This window comes from Nycticebus coucang, chromosome 7 (genome assembly GCF_027406575.1).
Source record: "Nycticebus coucang isolate mNycCou1 chromosome 7, mNycCou1.pri, whole genome shotgun sequence".
Lineage (NCBI taxonomy): Eukaryota > Metazoa > Chordata > Mammalia > Primates > Lorisidae > Nycticebus > Nycticebus coucang.
In genome coordinates this window covers 14,794,473-14,803,850 of record NC_069786.1, presented here as the reverse complement: position 1 = coordinate 14,803,850, position 9,378 = coordinate 14,794,473, and positions in this window count along the sequence as shown.

Here is a 9,378-nt window from a genome sequence, read left to right as displayed (position 1 = left end):
GCCCTTCAAGGCCACTTCATCATTCTCTGAAATCCCAATTATTTGTATGTTGCTTTTCTTCGAATTATCTGAGAGTTCTCTGAGTGAGTGATCCATTTTTGCTCTCCATTTCTCTTCCTCTTTGAGAGATTGGGAGTTTTCGAAGACTTTATCTTCAATGTCAGAAATCCTTTCTTCTGCTTGCTCCATTCTGTTGCTGAGGGATTCTACTGTATTTTTCATTTCTTTGAGGGCTGTAAATTCTTGCTTCAGTGTGTCTAAGTCTTTGGTGGTTTTGTCTTTAAATTCGTTAAATTCTTGAGACAACTTTTGAATTTCTCCTCGACTTCCTAATTCCATTTTATTAATCTTGTCTGCAATCCAAATTCTGAATTCGATTTCTGACATCTCAGCCAGTTGTTTATGAATGGCATCTTCAATCACATCTGCCGTATCTTTTCTTGGGCGGGTGGATCTATTCTGGTTATTCATGTTACCAGAGTTTTTCCACTGATTCCGCCCCATGGTTATTTTACTCCCTTTAATTTTTCCCCTGGGGCTTTATTGAGGGCCCGTACAGTGTTGCAGCCTGAGAAACTGGGGCCCTGTCTTGTGTAGTGGGGCTAAGTGGTTCTGTCTTGTTTTCAGCTGGTTTCTGTTCGATCATATTATAACATTTACTCTGGCTTGAAGTCTCAGCTGTGTGGAAAAACCAGCAATTAAGTCACCCCACCTGCCCACTCTGGCACCAGTTGGAAAAGGAAAATCAAACCTTCTTACAACCGCATACCCAGGGCACTTCCTGAAAAGTCCTCAGTCTATTAGTTCAGTTTAAATGGTCCAAATCGATTGTCTCAATCAGCACCTGTCTTGGGTGGGAGAGTTTAAGAGGTCTCTGGGAACTGGATCACAGGGTTCTGGTGACTCCTCTGATATGGCTTACTCCAGTGCTGTGTGGAGTCAGGAGGAGCCACCTAGCAAATAGATCAGTCTGGGAAGGTTGATGTCTCCTTCCCCACTTTGCCCCTCCGTCAGACCCAGTCACTGGTATCTCTGCAGATGGCTAACCCAATTGCCTGTAGTGAACAGATACTCCAGGGGTTTGCACCTGTATGAATTGCAAGGAAGTCGCCAGGCCCCTGCAGTCTGCCGCTATCTAGCAGGAGGAGATTGGGCCTGACATCTTTGAGTGCTTGATGCAGGTGGTGGGAGGGAGGTGTTCACTCAGGCTTAGCCCCGTCCCTGATTGATGTTGCTAACAGAACAGAACAGACAACTTTGCGGGGTTCTGTCTCTGTTTCTGCTAAAATTGCCTACAGAAGATGGGCTGTTCTGAGTTCAAACGTCTTTGCTGCTGGAGGTTTGTGTCCGATTACCTCTCTGAGTTGGCCCTGCCCTGGAAGCTTCCTGGGTTTGTGAGCAGCGTCAGGCAAATCCTTTGCTCACTGGTGGCCTCCTCTGGTTGCCCAGGGAGACAGGGGGGTGTGGCTTCAGAATATCCAGAAGTGAGCCTTTTTGCTGTTGAAGAAAAAAAGCCTATTGATTTGCCTCCAGGAACTGCTGCTCTGGTGTGGGCACCCAGCTGACCCTTTTCTCCTCTGTCTCATGCCCCAGAGTCAGCACTGAGTGGCTGCAGTTTATGCTTTGTCCACACCCCTCGAGAGATCTCCCAAGAATCCGGACTCCTGGAGGGCAGGCCCCCAGACCCCGAGTAAAAGTGGGGGGGAGTGCTAAGAGCTCAGCGGGGAAGCTAGAGTTTCATTCAGTTTTATGCATGGTGGTATTGTTGCCAGGGGAGGGCTGCTGCACCGCACCACAGGGAAGTGCCACCGAAGCTGACTCCCCCTTAGCTGGGTGCCCTCTCCTCACTCGCATGCCTCAGAGTCAGCATTGATCAGTTGCAGCTCGGGACTGTCCACTCCCCTTGAGAAATCACCCAAGAATCCGAACTCCTGGGGGACAGGCCTCGAGACCTCAGTGAGTGGGAGGGGAGTGTTGGGGGTTCAGGGTTGCCGGCAAAGGATTTTTAAAGTTTTATACAGTTTTATGCCTGGCAGGAGAACGCCATGGCACCCTAGTAGGGGAGGTAGGTACAGTTTTTAGAAGATCTCTCCCGTGGAGTGTAGTGGGAGGGCCTTTAATTTCTGCCCGTTTGTTTAATTGTGGGGCTCTTGAGCCAGTCTCTTGGGGGAGGGGGACTCCCGTCTGCTTGGTGGTGGATTTTGTACCTTTTGTTTGTGTCCTTGTGATCACAGCTTGCCTCAGCGGTGTCGATGTGCGTTCTTCAACCTTCTCTCTTGGTGCGGCTCAAATCCACCAGGATACTTACTAAATTCCTGTCCCTTAACTCTCCTTCTGGACGGGAGCCTCTGTTGAAAGCTGGCTTCAGTCTGCCATCTTGTCTCTTCCCCACTAGAGACAGATTTTAATGCACTGAGATGGCTGAGCTCATGTAGGAGGGGAGTATAGTCGGAGAAGAGAAGATGTCCACGACTGAGTCAAGGATGTGAGGGAGAACCAGAAAGGAGATGCGGAAATGATGGCCAGGGTGGTGGAAGGAAAATCGAGAGAGAGCAGCATCCTAGAAATCAAATAAACAAGTCAAACAGCCAGTAGCAATCAATTGTGTCAGACGTATGTTGAGGACAGAGACCCTCAGCAGTGACTGTTACAATAGCAACATGAGTCTCAACGGTGATGTTGGTAGGAATACTTTCTTCTTGGAGCAAAGAAAGTATAAGTCAAAGGAAGCTGGTGCAGAGCTGCTGTTTTTAAAGAATAGCTAACAATCAGGAGATGAGAGGTCAAACCCAGATGTGGAGGGGCCACGACTTCAGATTTTGGAGTAAGTGGAAACAAACAGAATCTTAGTTCAAACAGGTTTACCAACAAGAAAGAATTTTCTGAGAAATTACTGAGAGCACAATCTGGTGCCTGTAACTGATCCTTATAGGAGATGAATGGGCTCCGTTTGAATGTTTGAGTAAGTTCGAGAGATCAGTGAAAGTAGGAACACATGTGGGATGTATGATAAATGTAAGAAATAATACAAAATATAACTGCCAACATTTGACCCATGTGTATGCACAAAAAACATTTTTTAAGGAGGAAAAAAATGATCAAAATAAGTATATTATTGAATTTAAATGTCTTGGGATTGCTGTCGTTTTATACTTTTAAAAATATCCTTTTAGATTCTACCAATCTCCTACAGAAAGCCAATTTTATTTCTGGACTGCACATTAATTTCATTTCCCAGCATAATGAAATTCCACTGAACAATTTTATTAGCTCTGAAAAGTGATTTGATCATTTTAGGTCAGAAAATTAACATTTAGCCAGAAATACAACAAATCTCCCATTACTCTGTCTTAAAAACTAAAAAAGCTAAAGAGAGCTTTCTGGTTTTACTGCATCTAGTGATCACTTGGCTGAAAAAGAGTGTCTGTTCCATTCCTCACAGTGCCGAATTTCATTGTCTTTTCTTCACCACACAGCTTGTTAAATGTGAGCAAGCGCCTTGGACTTCAAGGACTTTAAGTGAGTTAAGATCCTCACTTAAATTGCCTGGGAACTTGGTGGCTCCTAATTAATCTAGTCACTGCTAGACATTTTGTATGATATTGTTTGTAGAGTTGTTAGAAAACACACACACACATATATTTGTGCTGCAAGGGCTGCAAATACAGTGTAATAGGAAGAATGCACTTTTAAATGTGGCCATGTAAAATATAGCAACAGTATGCACAGAATTACAAGGAGGAGTGCGCACAGAGTGTTAGATCCCAGGCTTTCTTTGGACTTTGTTCCCTGATGGAGTTGTTGAAGGAATTTGAGCATGAAAACAGCATGTTCCTTCCACTCTAATGGGTCTTTGGAGTATATACAGGAGGAAGCTGAGACTGTTGACAGAGAACTGAGCTAAGAGGTTATTAAATTTGTCCAGATGAAAACAATGGAACTCTAGAGTCTCCAATTTTAATATTTGTTTTCTTACTTCATTTTGGCTATGTGTTGCAATGCATTTTCTGTTTTCTTCAGTTCACTAAATTGATGTTCCTTCTCCTTTCTTCTTTTTTTTTTTTTTTTTGTAGAGACAGAGTCTCACTGTACTGCCCTTGGGTAGAGTGCCATGGCGTCACAGGGCTCACAACAACCTCTAACTCTTGGGCTTATGCGATTCTCTTGCCTCAGCCTCCCGAGCAGCTGGGACTACAGGCGTCCGCCACAATGCCCGGCTATTTTTTTGTTGCAGTTTGGCCGGGGCTGGGTTTGAACCCTCGGCATATGGGGCCGACGCCCTACTCACTGAGCCACAGGCGCCGCCCTCCTTCTCCTTTCTAAAGAGTGGAGCTTATCACTGATAGCAACTAGCCATTTATTCATATAATTCAATAATCTGACGATTGTCTTGGGCAACCCTGGTTCATTGTATAAATCCATTACTGTATTTCCAAATCCTAGGAAATAGAGCAGACATCAAATTCTTTCCTATGTGCTAACTCTAAGGGCCTTATTTCATCGGGTTTATCTTATGGTAAAGTTGAGATTTTACAACTTATATTTTGGAAACTGATCTGGCATAATTGAATATGGCAGAAAGTGATGTACAGCAATTCCTGGCATTCTATTGGCTTGCAGATTAAAGGTAGGTATTATAAATAGTCCTCAGAAAGTGTAAGCCTGAGAGCATTGCCTTGGCGATATGTCTTGTCTGTAATTACTTAAGTAGGAATGGGATTTTTAAAAATCAATTTTGTGACTATAATGTTAATCTTAAAATGTACTCGCATAACTAGACTTTAGGTTATAGAAGCCTTATTTCCTTTGCTATGTTTTTCTTAATGTACAAATAGGCAACAGAGGCCATTATTCCTCTGTAAGTGCTATTAGCACGTGGATAAATGCTCTCCTGTTTGCATCTTCTGTCCCTTCTCAGAGGCTAGCCCTTAGGAGGTGACCAATAAATTAGTGTTAAAATCATATACTCTCAATAGCAGTCTAATTTGGCATATTATTATGCCATAATAAAAATACATTAATGGTAATTTACATACTAAGCAAACCATTTGTTGAAGAATAAAAAAATCCCATATGTACCCATTTGTCATTTTTCTGAGTTTCTACTGGGTATGGTAGGTAATAATTATCGCTGGGATCTTCTGAAGTGAGTATAGCCCTGGTTCTCAGCCTCCAGGAGTTTACAGTTTGATAGAGGTGACAACCTTCTAAATTATTACAAACATGAAGTGTTACAATAGAGATAGGCAAAGATTTATTATGCTGTGACTAGAGGGGGCCTCATCAAGGCCATTTTGATCTAGAAACATAAAAATCATAGATTTGTTTTATTTCTTTTAAGAATTGGAGGCATTCTCAAAGGTCGTGTTAAAAATTTTTAGTCTTGCTTCCCCAGAAGTTAAATAAAATCACAAGGAGCATGAGCCAAACACTCTGTAATATATTAGCTTAAATAACAAACATTACCTCAATAAATAATTATAAAAAACCTACTATAGGCAAGAGACTTAAGAACTCACATTTTATTACCTGCGTCTAATCTATCAAATATTTATTTATACCTTAGTGTCTCATGTTCTGACTCTTCACATTCATTGATTCTAACTTTCAACTCCTACTTTCCCTCTCCTTCCCCAAATAATATTTCTCGTATCATTAGCTTCAACTTTCTATTGGAGTAGAACTAACCGGAATTCAAAAGATATGGCTTTAGGAGCAGGTACACTAGTAAAAAGCTAATGTTCTCAAAGATTTTCCAAACCAGAAATGATAATTTGTTTTCAAGTAGAAAATGGTGGCTGAGCATTGATGAAGACCATGAAAACTCTATATATTCAAGAATCTCCTCCAGGTCCAGCAGAGAGGGCAGGTTCTGCATAATAAGTTCTCAATAAAGGAAGAAGTGGCTATTTGAGGAAGAAAAATTAGGAAGAGCTATTAAATGTGCAACCATTGGTTATAAAGAGGGCAGAGTTAATGAAAAAAATATTTTTTTTTCTTTTCTGCAGTTTTCCCACACTTCTTGGTAGTCACTTCAGTAGATATTTAAAAAAAATTATGTCTACTTTCTGCTATTTTGGGCAGGTAAAAGTAAGTTAGGCTCAGTCAATTATATTATTATTATTACATTCTTGCATGTCTTTTATTTGTTTGGAAACTAGCAGGGATAAGAAAGCCTCATACACTCTCTAGCAAAGAATAGTTTTTCCACATATAGTGATGTGACTGTTCAGTAGAACAGTGCATAAAAGGAGTCTAATTAGCAGTCTAATCACATATTTCTTATGTGATTTTAAAGACTTAAAGAAATATGATTTCTGGTAATGGCAAAGTAACTTGAATGGAGTAACCCTCCTACAGATAACAATTTAAAATATTTAAAAAAGTAAAAATACAACTATTTGAGGGCTGTCAAGAGCAAACATGGAAAAAGGGAGTGAGATTTCCAAGTTGGCAGCTTTAGGCCTAAAGGACCCCCCCACATCCCCCAAATCTCCACTGCCCCATATTAACTTGCATGCAGTTCCAGCTGCATAGAACCTGCTGCCTTAGATAGAGTTCAAACTGGCAAAACAATGAGAAAGTTATAGGGAAGTACATGCAAGAGGAGAGAGCTATAGAGAATGTGAACTCCATGATCTGGTAATAAAATCTACCTAAGTTCTTAGCAGACTGATAAACTATATATGCATGAGGGAGGTTTTGGAGGGAATGCTATGAGAAAATGCAGCAGCTAGAAACCAGATGAGCTAAGAGGAGACTTCAGCTGTTTTCTACCGCAGGAAAACCAGAGTCTGACTTTGAGTACAGCCAAATTAACCATTTTCTAGACCAAAAATCATTATTTAGAAGAATATGAAATATTCAAGAGTCTTATTTAGATTCCATAAAAAAAAAAAATCACTTTCACGTTAACAGCAAGGAAAATATTATCCATACTCAAGAAAAAATAACAGTCAATAGAAACTGGCTCTGAGATGACCCAGATGTTACAGCTATCAAAAAACAGCACTGAAAGTAGCTACTATTAAGTATGTTCAAGAACTTATGGAAGTTATACACATAATAAAAAAATGGATAATCTTAGCAGATGAATAGAAGCTACAAAGAAAAACAACAAATAGAAATTCTAAAGCTGGAAAATTCAGTAACTAAAGTAAAAATTTTACTGGAACAGTTTAACAGCAGAACAAAACTAGCAAACTTGAAGACAGATTAAAAGAAAATATCTGATGTAAAATGTGGAAAGAAAAAAGTGAGAAAAAACAGAACTGTAGAGACATGTGAGACTACCAACCATTGTAACATAAATGTAATTGATTCCCAGAAGGAGAGACAAGCAAAATTTTTTTAAATGTTTGAACTTTTCAAATTAAGTGAAAGACATCAATTTACAGATTAATTTATGTTAAATTAGACATAAGCAAGATAAATACAAAGAAAACACCAGGAACATCATAGCCAAGCTGCTGAAATCTAAAGATAGAAAGAAAACCTTGAAAGCCACTAGAGAAAACTGTCACATCACACACAGGAAACAGTGACACACCTGGTGGCCAACTTCTCATCAGAAACAATGGAGGAGAAAAGTAAATAGAATACATGTTTAAAATGCTAAAAGACCAACATTACCAACACAGAGTTCTACATTTAGCAAAATCATCCTTCAAAAACAAAGATGAAATAAAGACATTTTCAATATGTACGGCTATTGTATATTACAAAAAAATTTAGAAAGACTTTTTTTTGGTAAAAATAAACTAAAGAAATTTGTTATAAGCAGATCTATAAGAAATGCCAAGGGAAGTTCTCTTCTTCAGGCTAAAGAGAAACTATATCAGATGGTAACTTTAACTATGTGAGGAAATAAATCACTAAAAAGAGTGAATAAGTAAATATAAAAGATTAGACATTTTTTCTTAATTTTTCAATAAAAGACTTTAATACAATAATTATAACACTGTAATATGGGGTTTGTAATTTTTATAACTACAGGGCAAGGGATGATGGTAGTGAACTGAACTATAATGTTGGAAGGTTTCCACAATTTTTACATGAACTAGTAAAATATTAAGTAGATTGGCTTCTGATTAAAATACATATTGTCACTTCTAGTAAAGTTACTAATGGTAACATCAAGTGATTATAGCTAAAATATCAATAAAAATTAAAGTGTAATAATAAAATATTCAGTTATAACGTAACATGTACTATATAACATGCCATAAAATAATACCCATAAATCAATAAAGAATACACAAAAAACCCTGAGAAAAGAATGGAACAAAAAGCATAAAGAAATAATGCATGCAAAAAGAAAATAAAATGGTCAATAAAAATGGGGGAGAAGCTACTTAAGAAGGAAAAATTCAGAAAAACTCTCTGAAATTATTAAAAACTGTGATGTTATTTAAATAAAAAAGACAGTAAGAAATCTCTTTAGGTGACATTTCTTTAAAAATTTCTGGGCAGAATGATGTTTGAATTTGAATTTTCTCTTGACTTACATTGATCTTCACACCTTTAGTAAAGTCCATTATGCTCAAGAATCTTTTGTTAATAAGATTGGAGAATTGTTATTTGTTTGGAGGACTTAGCTCATAATTACCAGTATCAATATTAATTCCTCCTCTTACTCTTCTTCAACCCTGTGACTTACCTCAAATCAGACAGCTAGTAAGTGTTGGACAGGTGAACACCGTTGGACCTGCATCTCTGGTGTTGGACCCTGGATCTCCAACTTCAGGGTCAACATGTGTAGTCATAATGCTTGTGCTGAAGGAAGAGAGGTGGTACCAGAATGTGAAAAGTAAGCTGGAAAAGGGAGAGTGGCTGCCCTGGGACTCAAGGGCCAGTGACTGGACACCATGGTAGGTGTGAAGTCACTGTAGACTGAGAGATGCTAAAATATTTCAGCAGCTGTTGTCTGAGTTGTAAGAAGTCTTACAATTAACATGGGATAATAATTTAAAAAACAAAGTCAGGTACAAAATTGAGGGAGTAACAAATGGAATTAAGGTACATATATTTGATCTCATTCATATAAAAAATGTAGGGATTTATTGTTACCTCAGTGTTTGAGCACATTGATCTCTACTGTTTCTTATGCTTTTTTAATTTTCAAATTTTCTACCTTGAACATGTATTATTTTTAAAAGCAAAAACATATGTCTAAAAGGGAAAAAGAATGAAAACACCACAATTTCTACCGCCCCAGGAATAAACGTAGAAGAATAAACATAATTTCATCAGGCTTTAAAGAATATGTCTCATGGCAACTGCTTCTGAGAATCTGATATTTTCTCTGAGGGAAACTGCTCATTAAACAATTTTCAATAATGTGGTGAAGAAATACAGCCAAGTTATTAAAGAGATGAT